The sequence below is a fragment of the Watersipora subatra genome, chromosome 7 (assembly GCF_963576615.1).
Source record: "Watersipora subatra chromosome 7, tzWatSuba1.1, whole genome shotgun sequence".
NCBI lineage: Eukaryota > Metazoa > Bryozoa > Gymnolaemata > Cheilostomatida > Watersiporidae > Watersipora > Watersipora subatra.
In genome coordinates, this window is record NC_088714.1 from 7,557,018 (window position 1) to 7,573,743 (window position 16,726).

Sequence of the window (16,726 nt, forward strand, 5' to 3'; positions counted from 1 at the left end):
TATCTTGAAATTATCAGTGAGGCACTCCTTTGTCTGCGCATGCTAAGGTGAGGCCGGGTTCAGACCTGGGGACAGCTGCGTAATCCCGACTCATTATGTATCCAACAGCTGGAAAGCAAACAAATTGTGTAGCTGCGTATGGGCATCAAATTAATTTAATTGCGCAAATGACGACATTTCTTTCTGTAGGACATAATAGTCGCGCACTCTGAGCTTGTAGTCCATGAGCGATCGCTTGCATAACAGGTACTTTGTCACGCGTGTCTTAGATGCCATATTGGTTTGAACCAGGCCTAAGTAAGGCTGTAAATCTACCTCATTCCATCTCGTTACAGTCAGGCTTTTAGCTTTAGTTTCTGATTTAGACAAACAAGGATAGGCTAAAACTCTATTTAAGAAATAGGACAGATAGTGGAGGTAGCAGGTATGTGTGCTTATGCTTTAGCTCTGGCTTACCATGTACCTTGGGGATTACATTGAACTAAAGAATTTATGGTTGTCACTCATCCAAAGTAACAAAAAATTAGGACTTTTATTAGAAGCCTGAATGATTGTAGCCTAACATTTATTTCATGTTCATGTTTTTAACGCAGTCATTCTGACTTTATATATGTGTTAGTCGTATAACAACTGAAAAGCAGAAAATCAAAGAAGAGAAAGGCTGTTATGAATGCTTAGATATAAAGTTATAGGGAGCAAAAAATATGCAGGTACAAAAACTCACCTGACCGCGCAGGCCAAGACAACATATGTAGTTTTAAAAGCTGAAGATAACTGTAGAAATGTCAAGTGATTTGCAAGAATTGAGAGTCGCTATCCTTGGTAATGTTTCCGTAGATATGGATTACAGAAAAATGTTGTCTTGCTAACTGGTTGCTAGATGCATGCTTTACATTAAAGCTTCAAGGTCGCGAATGATAAGTTTTTCAACTTTTTAAAGATTTCAAGGGATTCAAAAGTGTACAGCAACTGTTTCAATAATATGGTTTACAGAAGGATGTTTAACCCATTCAGGACTAATTAGTTATTGGTTGACTGCTCCCCAAGCCTAATTAATTGTTCACTAGCCTTACAATTAAAATAGAGCTACACAAAATTGAGTATAACTAGAGTTCTTTTCAAAATAATCTTGATTTGTTTTTTGCAGCTTAACAAAGACATTCCAGGCTACAAGCTGATATATATTTTAGTGCAGCTTTACAAATTCTACTGACCACAATTTCTGATAATTCTGTGAACTTTTTTTTGATCAAAATTGTTTTTCATGTTTCGTAGCAGCTCACAAGCAGTTTTTTGATACTGACATTATTGGACCTATGTTAGATTGATAGCAAACTTTATCAGCAGCAAAATAAAAAAAAAGATTTCTCAATTCCGAGCAATAGAACAGGTGTTACTAGCTTCTAACCAACACTACGTCACTGACAGTTTTATCAATTATATAATCAAACAATTTGTTAATTTATATTGAAATGCATTGCAGAGGTTATTATGAATATATTATGCATAAAAAAATACTCAAGTTACCAGACAAGTTAACAGACAATCAAATCCCAGCAAAAAAATAGGTGTAAAAATACAGAAAAATATATTGTAAAAAATACAGTAAAAATGAATATGCATGAAAACGAAACAATATATACATGTATAATATGGGTGTGTTCATAAAAAAATTATGACACGGTAAGAGTTATTTGATGCCAACTACACATGCATATTTGCTGCCATTATAAGTTAGTTGATGCAGTATTCATCAGATATTGGTGTTGAAGCCCTAGGCTCATCATCAACAGCATCATCACTCACAAGCCCTTGACTGTCTTCACTTTCATGTAGCAAATATGATACAGCCTAAAAAAAAAATTGTGCTTTAGTAGCTTTTTAGGGTAAATACCTGATAACAAATTGAAAATAAGTAGTCTACTGCAGCTAACAATTGGTAATACAAATTGCAAATATTTTTTGATACTGTAAATATAAACACAAAAAGTCATGAAGATGATTACTGTGGTAAGTGTCCCCTATCGACCAATATTAGAGCCTAGTGGTTGGGGCTAGTTTATAGTAGATGTTGAGGTTGAGAACTATATGCTTGACTAATTGTGGGTTGAACAATTGGATATAAATGAAATAAGAAATTTTTATTATCTTGTAGTTCTACAAGGAAATCATAAAACTATTGTTTATTATGGGGTAATAGAGTGATGAGTTCATGCTGCAAAAAGATCTAAATTTTATTGGATTGAAAATTTTATAATCATGTGTATCATGAAAAAATCCATATCTTACACTGTTAGAATAAAGTTTGTTAGAATTTCACAAGAAAAATTTCGGCTTTTTATCGTTTTTTTTTCGGTAAAATTCTATAAATAGCCACATAAAACTTACCTTCTTCCATCAGAAAATTCTCATTTTCTTCTTGAACATTACTTTTGTGGCTATTTTCTTCCCTTGAGCTGATTACCGCATCTAATTCACTTAAAATTTTGCCATCGTTCGGATAAACATTTTCCAAAATGGCGATCATCAAATTTCCAAAACGGTTGATATCTATCACATAATTTGTTAGTTAAATCTTTCTTGTCCAATCACATATTTGGTATCAAAATGATGCTCAGACTCTTAAACTTCGTTTGGTGAATGAATAAAACCGATGTACCTAAACAGCTAAGCAATAGAGCAAATCAGAGTTTAACCCGAGTACTTCGGGAATGGGCCCTGGAGAGCACAACTCTTCCCGAGGTATTCGGGAACAGTCCTGAGTGGGTTAAGAACTGAATAGTGAAATGGTATATACAGTCAAACATGGATAACTCGAACTTCAAGGGACCGAGCAAAAGTGTTCGAATTATCAGAGCATTCAAATTATCAGAGCACTGTCACAAGTCCATATATTTACTTATTTATTAGTAGATACATGTACATATACAAACTATAATATAAATCAAAAGCACAAATGGTTTGTTTCAAATTAAATGCTTCTAATGTAAAGTTTAAAACGTTTTCATGAAAAAGTATAGAGATTTTTCTATCACTTGAGATTGGTTTGTTGTTTGAGGTGATGTTATTGCCAGGACGTTTTTCAGATTGACATTGGCAAAACTTGATCGTTGTTGGAATGCTCAAAAGAAAAGACATTTTTTTCTTTTGGGTTTTGCCCACGATCAATTTTGCCGTTTTTTCTTGAAGTTTATGCAGATTACCTTGCTTTACCTGGGATTCGTTAAGAGCAACACTCCGAGGCAGTTCAATTAGAAGTTTTACGAGGTTTTACGGTACATTCTATATCACTCTCGCTTTTTTAATAGATACTTATTGAATGTACACACGTATTCTGTGTTTAGGTCAAACGATGAATAGTTTTTTGTAGCTCAGACAACGTATACGTTTAATTACAACATTTTTAAGACGTTTTAAACATTCAACATTCCGACGTTGATTCAACACGGAATCAACGTCGGAAAACTATTCATCACGGGCTAGCCGAGTCACGCACTCAAGGATTTTCGCCACGCACATACAAAACAACATGTGATTTTTGTTTTGTATGTGCGTGGCGAAAATTCTTGCGCGCGTGACCCGGCTAGCCCGTGCTATTCATCGTATCGCAGTATAAATCAAATTTCACCAAACTTTTAGAAAAGTCGTTGACAAAAATATTTTGCCGATGGTGGTAATAACGACGCTTATGAATTACGAAAAGATGAAGTTTACCTCTATGACTTTGATTAGGCCGTTTCGGTAGCTGTTGGGCAAAAAAACAGTTCGAATTAACAGTGTTGAGTTCGAGTTATCTATAGCAATTTATCATTACGTGGGAACGGACCAAAGAAACTGTTCGAATTAACCATGTTTTCGAGCTATCCGTGGCCGAGTTATCCATGTTTGACTGTAATTTATATTGTAATATTCATACAAAAATTATTTCCGTACCATATGCTTATCAAAGCTTCCATTGCAAGGCAAAAGTTAGCAATAGTTCATTTTTCAGTATAGAAATTTAGGACGAAAAATGGATGTAAAATGAGCAACATTGTATAATGCTAGAACTACATGTAGCATCAGCTTTGCTAACAAGGCTTTGTGAAGGATATTAGATACGCATGACATGAGAAAAATCTTTTACCATGGATGTTTATATTATTGAATGATATTATTAATATTCCCAGTTGCAGATATTACTTAAGAGAAAATGACTATTTTGCCATAAGCTTAGCTTTTGAACATTTTTTTGATTGGCTAATCAACCATGATACAGATACATGCAAAATAATTAAGCTCTCTGTATACACATTAATATGCTAGTTAGCAACAAATTTGTGTGTAGCATTAGCAAAATCAATGACTAAAATTTGCTTTATAGTTTTCCAGTGTGCTGCAGGACCCTTTTTGTCTCTTGTGAGCTTTAGCTTTCAGAGCCAGACATTACCCAGTTCAAGAACTGAAGGTCATAATCTAGTAGCTAGCATTATTTAACCATCCATTTGTATATAGCTGAGGGTATGGCATTATGTAATAGCATGGCTGGGGGTTGTTTAGTTCAGGCTAATCCCATCGGCCACTGTCAACACCTCGCTGGCACTTGTTACACGCATTACTCATGCTTCTTTGTCTATTGGTGCGTTTACACTGGCCGATTTTGTCCCCCATTTTGTCGAGCACAGACCAATTTGATGAGTCGGTGTCGGCATCGGTAGGTGTGAGCAGAGAGATCGGTGTTGGTGCTGATTTGAAAGTCGGTGTCCGGTGAATCCCAGCAGCTCATCAGCCAATCATAAGCTAGGAGCCTCTGATTAAATGAGCCTAAGCTTTAATGGCAGTTCTAAGTTTATGAAACGAAAGGGCTAGGTTTAATGAGAGGCTAGGAGACTGTCATTAAACTTTCCCTAGTGCTCTTTCTGATAGTGAGCTTTTATTTAAATTAATTAAAAGTGAATAGCCAGTTGTATGACTACTACTAGTACTACTACTAGTTCAACTACATGTACTACTTTAAAGGAATTTGCCGGCCCTTACTTGGCACGATCTAAATTATTTCATACAGAAATAAATTGAGTGTGATTTTATTCAAGGTTTTATTAGCGAAGGAAATTTACTAGCCGAGGAGCGTACGGCCATTCGCTCTGTCTACTAAGTGAGCGTTGCGCCCTTATATACAATAAAATTGCCCGTTCCGGCTAACGGAACCGAGTAGGAACACCAGGTAACAATGTTTAAATGGCCAATAATTAGGCCCGCTAGTGCGTTGATATGACAACATAAACGACGACAATTGATAGCCTAACGAGTAACAAGGCTATAATAAAAAGGAAAACACATATAATAAAATATTTATAGACATAAAATATATACAAACATATAATTACATATAATACAGACTGTCAGAGCTCCCGCAGCTGATCCTGCCATCAACAAAATCTAATCGTCATCGGAAGATTCCATTCGGCATTCAGTAGTTGCTTCTAGCGGTAGTAGTAGGAGCAGCAGTAATAGTGTAGTACTAGTATATAATTTTCCACATCAAACGCGTTGATTTTTATGTGTACTCGTCTTTGCGTGGTTGGGTGAAGGTCAGAACGGCGAAGCGCTGTGATTGGCTGTTGGTACCGAAAAAAATGGTTCGATCGTTGCAATGTAAAGGGGAGTCGGTGTCGGCACCCATATGTGAAATGTCTGAGGTACCGGTCTGAGTCAGAGTATTGGCACCTAATCGGAGTCGGTCCTGGCCAGTGTAAACACACCATAACTTGTGATGTACTGTCTAACTGGTCTTGGTCAACATGAATGCATGCTCACCATCAATTGTCTTTTTTTCTGTAGATTCTGCAATCGTGTTTCGTAATGATGCTATGATGCCTGACTTGCTTTTGGTTGCAGGTATGTACTGACAAGATAAAACAGTGAGACTCTTTTTTCAATTTTATTTTCAGGGTTTAATTATATGGTCTATAATTTTGATAACAACTGTGACTTAGTCTTTAGCTGAACGCCCTCTTTTCTTGTTATTTTGTTACTGTTACTCATGCCAACAAGAAATTTAAAAATCATATTGTTTTAACTAATTATAATAGGAAAGGGTGGAGTACTATTTAAGATAGCGTTTTTCTGTAGACCCACATTACAAAAAATCATAATTAGCAATCAATATAGCTCTGGTCATGACATTAAAATTAACATTTTTGTGGTTTAGTGTCATGCTTAGCCTCTGAACATTGATTTCAATGTTTTCCAATGTTTCTAACTTGAAAGTTTTGAACTGTTGAGATTACACCATACTGACCCTCTTATAAAGCTTAACCCTGTCTATAACAAATATGATTTCATCTAGTTCTTAATAGCCTAGCCGAATAACCTTATCCACACTGTGTAGTACTGTCCTGATTGTATTGTGGCTGATTTTTGTTAGTACAAATTAGGGTTTGGCACTAGCAGTGAAACTCACTGAAAATTCATGGGGTTATCTTCTCTCAAATCTTGTAATTAGAAAGTTTGAGTATTTTTATCTTGTTGGCTAGAATTTAGACTGCTGCGTGTGAGATTTGGTGCTTGAATTATTTGAACAGAATGGATTAATGTTGGGTTTACTGGGACTGAAAGATGTGTGATATTCAACAACCAGGCTTGCTACGAACTAATGCAACTATGAAAATAATTATAATTGCATTTCAATATCATGATGACTAAGCTGGTGTCTTGTAATAATTTAGGTTGTACACATAAAACACCATAGATATAGCATGTTTCAGTCAGTTCTACTAGTACAATTAAATATGACATGGAGTCGTGTAGTGTTTTTATAAGTTTAGTCTCCATTCTTCTTATTTGAGATTCTGACGCTTGTCGCCAATGTTTTTTGTAGTTCTACCTGCAAAATGATAAAAAGTTATTTTCACCTGTAAAATTACAATTTAAGTATATATATTGAACAATACTTAAACTGTTCTATGTACTCGAAGAAGAGATAGAGATAAGGTTTGAGTGATCAAAAAAGATATATGTGCATGCAGGAACTAGAACACTCCAGATAACCTAATCGCAAACCAAGAAAACCTCTGTAGTCATAAAAGCCAAAGAAACTGTAGAAATGTCAAGCGATTGGCAGTAGTCGAGAGTTGCTATAATTCATAATGCTTTGGTAGATATGAATTACTAAATAATTTTTCAGCAAGCTTAGCTTTTGAACCATGATACAGATACATGCAAAATAATTAAGCTCTCTGTATACACATTAATATGCTAGTTAGCAACAAATTTGTGTGCAGCATTAGCAAAATCAATGACTAAATTTGCTTGATAGTTCTCCAATGTGCTGTGGGACACCTTTTGTATCGTGCAAGCTTTAGCTTTCAGAGCCAGACATTACCCAGTTCAAGAACTGAAGGTCATAATCTAGTAGCTAGCATTATTTAAACATCCATTTGTGTATAGCTGAGTGTATGGCATTATGTAATAGCGTGGCTGGTGATTGTTTAGTTCAGAGAAATGGCTAATCCCATCAACACCTCGCTGGCACTTGTTTACATGCGTTACTCGTGTGTCTTTGTCTGACTTGTGATGTACTGACTAACTTATCTTGGTCAACATGAATGCATGCTCACCATCAATTGTCTTTTTTTTCTGTAGATTCTGCAATCGTGTTTCGTAATGATGCTATGATGCCTGACTTGCTTTTGGTTGCAGGTATGTACTGACAAGATAAAACAGTGTGACTCCTTTTTCAATTTTATTTTCAGGGTTTAATTATATGGTCTATAATTTTGATAACAACTGTGTCTTAGTCTTTAGCTGAACGCCCTCTTTTCTTGTTATTTTGTTACTGTTACTCATGCCAACAAGAAATTTAAAAATCATATTGTTTTAACTAATTATAATAGGAAAGGGTGGAGTACTATTTAAGATAGCTTTTTCTGTAGACCCACATAACAAAAATCATAATTAGCAATCAATATAGCTCTGGTCATGACATTAAAATGAAAATTTTTGTGGTTTAGTGTCATGCTTAGCCTCTGAATATTGATTTCAATGTTTTCAAATGTTTCCAACTTGAAAGTTTTGAACTCTTGAGATTACACCATACTGACCCTCTTATAAAGCTAAACCCTGTATATAACAATTATGATTTCATCTAGTTTTTAATAGCCTAGCCGACTAACCTTACCCACACTGTGTATTACTGTTCTCATGGTATTTTGGTTGACTTTTGTTTGTAAAAAGTAGTATTATACTCACTGGAAATTCGGGAATTATCTTCTCTCAAATCTTGATATTTAAAAGTTTGAGTATTTTTATCTTGTTGGCTAGAATTTTGACTGCTGAGTTTGAGATTTGGCACAAGAACTCTTTGAGCAGAATGTATAAGTGCTGGGTTTACTCCACTTGAAAGATGTGCAATATTCAGCAACTGTGCTTGCTATGGACTAATGCAACTCGGGAAATAATTATAGTTGCATTTAAATATCACGCTGACTATGCTGGTGTCATGTATTAAGTTAGGTTTTACACAAAAAAACACCGGAGATGTAGCATGTTTCAGTCAGTTCAACTTGTTCAATTAAAATGACATAGAATGGTGTAGTGTTTTTATAATTTTAGTCTCCAATCTTCTGATTTGAGATTATCACGCTTGTTGTCAATGTTTTTGTAGTTGTACTTGCAAAACAAAAGAAAATTATTTTTCATTTGTTTTTACAATTTAGGTATAAGGAACAATACTAACCAAAACAGTAAATAATGCAGTATCTCATCAATGTTAGCCCTCTGAACCCTCACAGCTGGTATTACGGAATTGCGTAGGCTGTGGCAGAAACCTTAATGGCGGAATACAGGCTTCCATATGGTTCTGTTTACAAAATATGTTTTTAAGCAACAGCAAAAACTAATAAAATTAATTTTTTCGCAGGATGTTAGATTCTGAATTTCACTTCCATTTGTAACATTTTTCACTTATCTTTATCTACTTCTTTCATTATAATAACACATTTTATTAGAATGATATCGCGAAACAATCAATATGACTCATTCGTTGGTAGGTCATAAATGACTGTGATACAAATGTGGAATTTTATGATAATAAATATAAATTTCCAGTATATTTTGAGTCATGAAAGGATGATGAGTGTGCTATGGATGAATATTATCTGTAAATGTTTAATGAGTGTTTAAAATCATGCGAACTTTTATAGTTTTAGCCCGAATAATGGTGACATACTGTTTTTTTCTGTTTGATGACATCTGCTGTAGGTTGTCCGACGTTTTGTACTGCTGTTTCACCAAATATCATTGCATTGTTAGCACGTTTAGCTATATTTGGTAAAAAATTAATAACTTCGGATTACTGGACATATTGTCTAGGTTTACTGACACGCATTGATTAGATCGAGCAAGGATCAACGGGTTAAAACTCGGTTTCGTATCATGGATTTTTACAAGTTTGTATTTATATTTAACAACTATGATATTATCTTACATGTATTTACATAGCATTGTCTAATTTATTTGAAAATTAGAGCTTTAACTAGCAAATGTGGTTGCTGTCTAATGACACAGGCTTGGGTAATATTTCATACCAAGGGTTAGCACAAAGCCATTTGCATAGCTATTCATCCATAACATCTCGTGTATTGCTTTTCATTTGACCAGCACTTTATGTATTTCTATATCAAATTCATTGACATACAAACTGGTGGTGACTCACGGTTCTTTCATCTATATAGGCCTGGGCGGTCATCAAGGTCCTCTTCCTTGCATTGTCTTCCGGAAGATTTTGGCGATGAGTAGATCATAAATGTCAGTTGAACGCTTCTTCCCTGTCATTAGACACGTACCCCACCTAATTTTGAACAGCTGGTAAGTCATCATTGACTACTTGACTTGATGGGCTTTGTACTAAATGACCTCCCATATACTCTCAACACATTAGTCATAACTTATAATAAACTTTCATGGGTAGCAAAATCGTAAATAATACAGAATTTGAAGCGAACACGAGTCAATACACAAACCGGCTATAGGAAATCAATTGATTCTTCAGAAGATTGCGTCAGTCTACCCCAAACCTTCAAAATAAATATATTGATATATATATAACAATAACCAATAAATAGATTTAAGAATTCAAGCAATTTATGTTTACACAAATTCTGTACCATTCACTATCTCACTACCCACTTTCGCCTTGAAATTCTAGAAAATTAGAGATGCGAGCTTGCAAGGTGGTTTTTGATGTATCACTAAATGCCCAAAGATGCGAAAGGCCAGTTACGGAAACTACATCACTCGGTTTTCCCGTCAGGTCTGCTTCAGATTTGTTTTAAAAAGGTTGGCTGAAAATGAGAGTATAAGCAAATCGAGAAGTTTCCAGCCAGGAAGAGATGATTTAAAAATTAAAATGAAGAAAAAATAGAATTAGCTCTAATATAAGATCAGAACGTTTTTTTCAAGAATGTTTTATTAAGCTGAATTCAGTTATATTAAATTTATACTTTAAGTTTGTTTATGCGATGCCACAAAAGTGTAGCGTACCAAGCGTGTTGCATCAGGTCTCTCTCTCTCACAATCATTAGTGCTATGATTCTCTGAAAGGTAAGAACTCCATACGGTATGCTACTGTATGGACTGCTGCATACTGCCACTACTCAAAATTATGTTGTACATAATACTGCTACATTTTAATGCAGACCATAACCTTTACATAGGTATTTGTAGCCTTGGGGGCATGGGTATAGAGCATGAATAGATAAAATCATGTATTTTTTCATTGTAATATATTTTATTGGTAGGTTTTTAGAGGATGGCAACACAATAATTTATCTTTAGTTAAATTATATAAAAAACATTTTTGAGATAGGACTTTGAGAAAATTAACTTGCGAGCTTTTGTCCCAGAATGCATTTTGCTCTCATATCAGACATGACTGTACAGTAGGCGCTGCTAAAATGAGATGATCAGTTCTAGGAACGTTTACATGATAAGGATTTTTCATTATAAGAATGTTAACATACATGTAAATTGTCTAAACCATTTCAGGACCTTTCCAAACTCGCTCATGTGAGAATCCGACTTAAATTCTTTTGAATGTATTGGCGGTGCCTTAACTGTATTATTGGTTTTCATCGACAACTTTTCATGATCAACCTCATTGGTTTAATAGACCATGATTGTGGTAATTTAACAATAATTTGATGAAGAGCGCATAGTTTGACGCGACAGCGACTTACAACAATTGACTAAGAAAAAATAGTTTCACTATAAAAAAGCGATAGTACCTTTTCGTCATCTATTCGTTCTTAAGAGCTCAAGATTGCAACTCCAACTCGTGACATTCAGATGCACCGACCAATAGCCTTAACTCATTCGCACCCAACGCGAGTTAACTCGCATATTTATAACGTAGCTATGCACCCAACGCGAGTTAACTCGCGTCTGATATTTACCAAAGCCTTGCATTGTTATTTTTAAATTATAAAAGAATATTTTTGATTAGTTAGAAAGAAAAATTTCTGGCCAATCAGACAAATTTTAAAATATGCCTCTATGAAGTCTCCGTCGAAAGTTATAACCAAATTAGTACACCCATCTCAGTTTCTATCAAAACCGGAAATCGTCATGCCGACTTGAAATTTTATCGTTCGTGATAAATTTTTTCAACTCCAGAAGTAAATATGCAGATTCAGAAGTTGTAAGACATTCAAAGACTGCATAAATCAAATCAAAACATTATTTCTAGTGTTTTAAAGTTTTTATTAACTTTTAATTTTGCCAATTTGTATCGTTATGCTCGAATAAAAATGCACTCTTCACGCTGCCAGCCGTAGTCGGACTAACGTTATCTTTCAGTTTCGATAGGATCATATTGATTCTTAGAGCTGTCTATGAAGTCTGAAAAGTCAAAAACAGAGTTATTGAACATATTTTTATTATTTGAAACATTTTCATAATGTTTTATTCGAGTTATATTGGCATATAGATTTGCTATGATTTTGTTTGAAGGATGATGCTCGTGAGGAAAAGTTCGAAGTTAGAGTTTCATGATTTTCATGTTCATCACTAACTGCATATGTATAAATAATAATCATAAATATGTATTGTCTGTAATAAATAAGTAATTTCAGTCAAACTTTGTATATTTTGTAATTTTTATGGTGCAAATCTAACTTTGTTTCAGCAAATGACAATTTTTTCAAAATTCGAAATTTCCTGAAACTACCTTCTTTGAGGCACGGATCTACATAAAAGGGATACAAGGGGTCTATATGAATGTAATATATTTTGAAAGAGGAAACTTGGTTGGTTCTTTTGAAGTTTGATTGAATAAATTATTTCAAGTCTGTCTCCTGTAGTAGTAATTTGAATTACGACAATTTTCTGAAAAATAAGTGGTATCTGGGGCTAATCGCCTAGAAATTCGTCGGGTGCGAATGAGTTAAAGTATTTATCAACAATTGCACTGCTATATGTACCTATTCTCTGTTCCGTTGTCACTTCAGACAAATTATCACAAGAGTCAGAATGTCCTGGAAATTGTATGTATTATATGTATAATGCTTTATGTACAGTGTTGGGAAAAAATCTTTGTCTGCCTGTTTAAGTAAGTGTAGCACTGCAATAAATTCATCATAATTTGAAATATTTTGCACCGCATACATAAAACCCTGTATCAAAACAATCCTAATGAGCTGAAAAATAGAAATAACTAGATTTTAAAATTGCCAAATATCTTCTATTGTATCAACCGCTGCCTACTAATTCACACTGCATACCAGAAAATATGTCATCGCAAATTTCGTTATTATCTCTTCTTTAATTATTTTCTAAATTGAAAATAACAGTCTTGTACTGTTATGGGCCCAGAAAAAAGCCATTGGGGTTGTTTTGCATTTTAATATTTTATCTGGTAGCCTTTGCAGACTATAACCATTCTGCAGCCTTAGGCATGCTGTGAACAAGCCTCACGAGCGCTTGAGTGTTCATAATCTGAAACCAGCAATCATGTTGGACAGCTGTTTTTTTCAAACGCCTTGATCGTGGTAGATCTTTGGTGGTTTGATGCTGCATTCATTTCTTTACCACTTAATTTTCTTTAGATTGAAATACTCTAAGCTTCTTCACTATTTTTCTATTGCTCAGATTGCCCATCGTATGCAGGTGAATGATGAGGTCGTTGACACATTTCTTATCCATGGTTGATGTTGACGCTGGTATGAATTCTGGGATCTCTAGCTGTTCCTCTTTTAACAAGCAAAACTGTAAACCTTTGCTGCACATGCTGTCCAACAGGATCTTTATTGTTGTGATAATATTCCACTTGAAAATTAATAATGTCATATTGCGTTTGAAAATGAGTTAATAAGCACTGATTCACATTGATTGGCCTATAAATGATTATTGATCCCTGATTAACCACAATTTTATTACTGATGGTGTCAACCAGATCTAATGTTAATTTACTTTTAAATGATGCATGGTTTGTCAGGGTTTAAACCCTCTACATGACTACTACAACAAATTTACCTAAAATGGGCAGTGAGGTTTGAGGTGGACAAATACTTTTTGACACCGCTGTATGTCGCTTTCTTTTCTCGCAGGTGTGGCGAGACAGACTAACACTCAAATCAAACTTTAGAACTCGCCCGATGATACACTTTAAGTTATATGGAGTTTTTTACGCGGTACGAAGCAAAAACTTCACAAAATTGCCTGACTTTTTCTAGAATTTATGCTATAGGAGGTATACGTTATAGGAGCATCTACTTTACTCTAAAAGACCATGTGAGTTTGTGAGGTACAAATATCATGTTTAAAGTGTGCAATAGCTCCCATGTAGGATACTTTTGCTCCCTCATCATTAATTGAACTTGAAAGTTTATTGTGTATCATCTAATTTTTATCACTTTTAGCCTTGCTTGTCCTCTAGCGCAAAGCCGACCTATTGCTCCTAGATGTGACTCTGGCACTTATGGAATAAAAGTGCAAGCTGAGTTATCAGTAAAGATTTTGACAGAACTGTTCATGAAGTGAGTGTGAGAGTGCTTTAATTTCAATGCTGTAGTTTATCCCATTTTCTTTCCACTTAACATGGAATGTTTGATTAGTACGATATTTTAGGCAGTTTGAGGCCGCTTGTTTTTTGGGACAATGTTTAATTATGGCTGCTGATGTACTGGCGGTTAAGACATTTGAAAAGCTGATAATGGTGTTTTTATAAAACCCCGACAACAAATTCAGAGTAACTTTTTGCTTTGTAGCATATTTGACTCAATAGAACAAGTGTTATCGCTGAAGCATTATCTTAAGGTGAAAACAAATTAGGCGATAATTAGAGCGATATTGCGTTAGAGCTAATCTGCGTTAAAATTCACTCAGCGTGTTCATGCAGAGCGATAAAGCTAGAATTTCTCTACACAACTTTATTGCTAACAAGATGCATTTCGATTGGTTAGTTCTTACCAGAATGTAATTTTACGCCGGGTAATTATTTCTTACCGATGTTCAACAACGTACATCAACTCCAATTTTCTATTTTGTTACGAAACATCTTCAGAACGAACACTCAATTGTTCATGAATTTAATAATAGCACTCCCAGTTCTGTCCATCATAACAAAATTTAAAAAAAAACGAGTTGAAAACCAACATCCGGAGTCAATCGTTGCGCTGGTTGACCATCTTGAGAATGGTAAATATTTAATATATTAAATATGAAAAACCACTACAAAATAAAATATGTATAAAAAATTGTAAAAACAATACAGCTAAAAATACAAGAATCGTTTTTCTTTTGTCTTCTTGTAGTGTAGGCAGTGTACACTTTTTGAAAGGGAGATAGGTTTAATAACAAATGTGGAGGTTGTTTATGTTGTAGCCTAGACGACGACATTTTGACTGGCCTAAATTTATCAACAACTCCGAAAAAACTAATGATACGGATTTTTATTGGCAGTTTGTGAGCGTGCCCATTATATCATTTTGCTAGTAAATCGCTCGAGTGTGTTTATGCACGCACCAGCGATATCTTCGCCCTCATGACGCTTGCAATAAAATCGCCTAGTGTGTTTGGACCTTAAAAGCTCCTTGCTATATTTTCACAAAAGGCGAATATACCTAAACCTATACATATACTGATAAGGTAACTTACCTCCTCAAATGGAGTTGGCGTTCATTAAAAAGATGGCGCTCGATTTTCAAAGCAATCTCCTGATGTGGTCCCAAATAGCGGTGCCAATCAAATCAAGGTGCATTCAAATATAGGTTTAACGGTAGCTCACTTTCAACATTTTTTTCCAATACCAAATTGAAGGTGGTCATAGACTCTGTGCATAAAGTCCTCATCAACTTATTTTTTTATACAATGTTAAAATCTTTGTTCTTTTGTAGAAGTTGTTTAATCTGGAGAACGAAGATGAGCTCACCACGCAGAACTTTTGTTCTTTAATCATGTTCTCACAGAACTAATCATATTGGCCTACAAGTGTTTTGAAAAACTGAAGGGTAAGTTGATGAGTCCTCTACTTTTTGTAGTCCTAATCTTCTGATAATTAAATTGGGCTTTGATGACTAAAGTGAGCTCTGGAGACTGCAGTCATTACATTGGGTAGTTGGCTACACTAAAATACTATAGCACTGACAATCCGCAAAAACAGTAAAACAATAGTTATGAAGCAAAATAACCATGTATGGAGTGGCATGTACAATTGATATTTAAATTGTACAAATACAATATCAAAGTATTAAAATATTAACCATTTTTTAAAGATTGAATGTATTTCTTAATGAGTGTAGCTTGGGTTTTCCGAATGGAAAAAGTATAAAACACAATCAGATTTTGGTCTAGTCCATTAACTGAGTGCGTACAACAGGCTGCGCAGTGCAGCTCAGCACAATGTACGCTTATAACCAAGAGCAATGCGCTAAAAAATATTTGTACAAAACATTTGTTATTAGTGAGTAGGCAATTAGTTAGCCCGTCATATGTGTACCTAATAGGAAAAAACCAATCGCCATCCTGCATCTAACTAATAGAAAACATGTTAACAGCCAACAGCGACCAAAGTTTTTTGAGAATCATTATTTTTGTTTTTACAGTTTATTATTGCAATAAACAGCTGTGTTAGACCTTTACAGCTACCAAGGTTTTGGGAAATGGGCAATAAATAAACCTTTGGAAAATGGACTACTGATTGCTACCTATTGTATCAGCAAAAGAGGATGAGAACCTGACCAAGCTCATACTGCAACACACTTTTTAGATTTTTTGTCGGTAACATTAGGCGTAAAACCTTCTGCTGATTAATGTGTATGTTAAAAAACTCTGATAGGCGGTATGGTTCATAAATAGGGTCATCTTAATCTGAGGGCACACTTCATTGGTGAAAATTAGGTCTTTAATAAGAGCCATCACATGTAGGACAAATTAATGTACAGTCAAACATGGATAACTCGGCCACGGATAGCTCGAAAACATGGTTAATTCGAACAGTTTTTTTGGTCCGTTCCCACGTAATGATAAATTGCTATAGATAACTCGAACTCAACACTGTTAATTCGAACTGTTTTTTTGCCCAACGGCTACTGAAACGGTTGTTATCGCTTTAGAAAATCACTTTATTCAAAGCCATAGAGGTAAACCTCATATTTTCGTAATTCATAAGCGTTGTTATTACCACCATCGGCAAAATAATTTTGTCAACGACTTTTCTAAAGGTTTGGTCAAATTTGATTTACACTGCTAT

At 34.8% G+C, this 16,726-nt stretch overlaps 1 long non-coding RNA gene across 1 annotated transcript; it reads left to right on the forward strand.

Moving 5' to 3' along the window:
- Positions 1-286: 286 nt before the first annotated feature.
- On the forward strand, positions 287-9,844 carry LOC137399981 (uncharacterized). The gene is made up of 4 exons (XR_010979198.1): positions 287-424; positions 5,821-5,877; positions 7,624-7,680; positions 9,714-9,844. It is a non-coding gene; the product is annotated as an uncharacterized lncRNA (long non-coding RNA).
- The last annotated feature ends 6,882 nt before the right edge of the window (positions 9,845-16,726 follow it).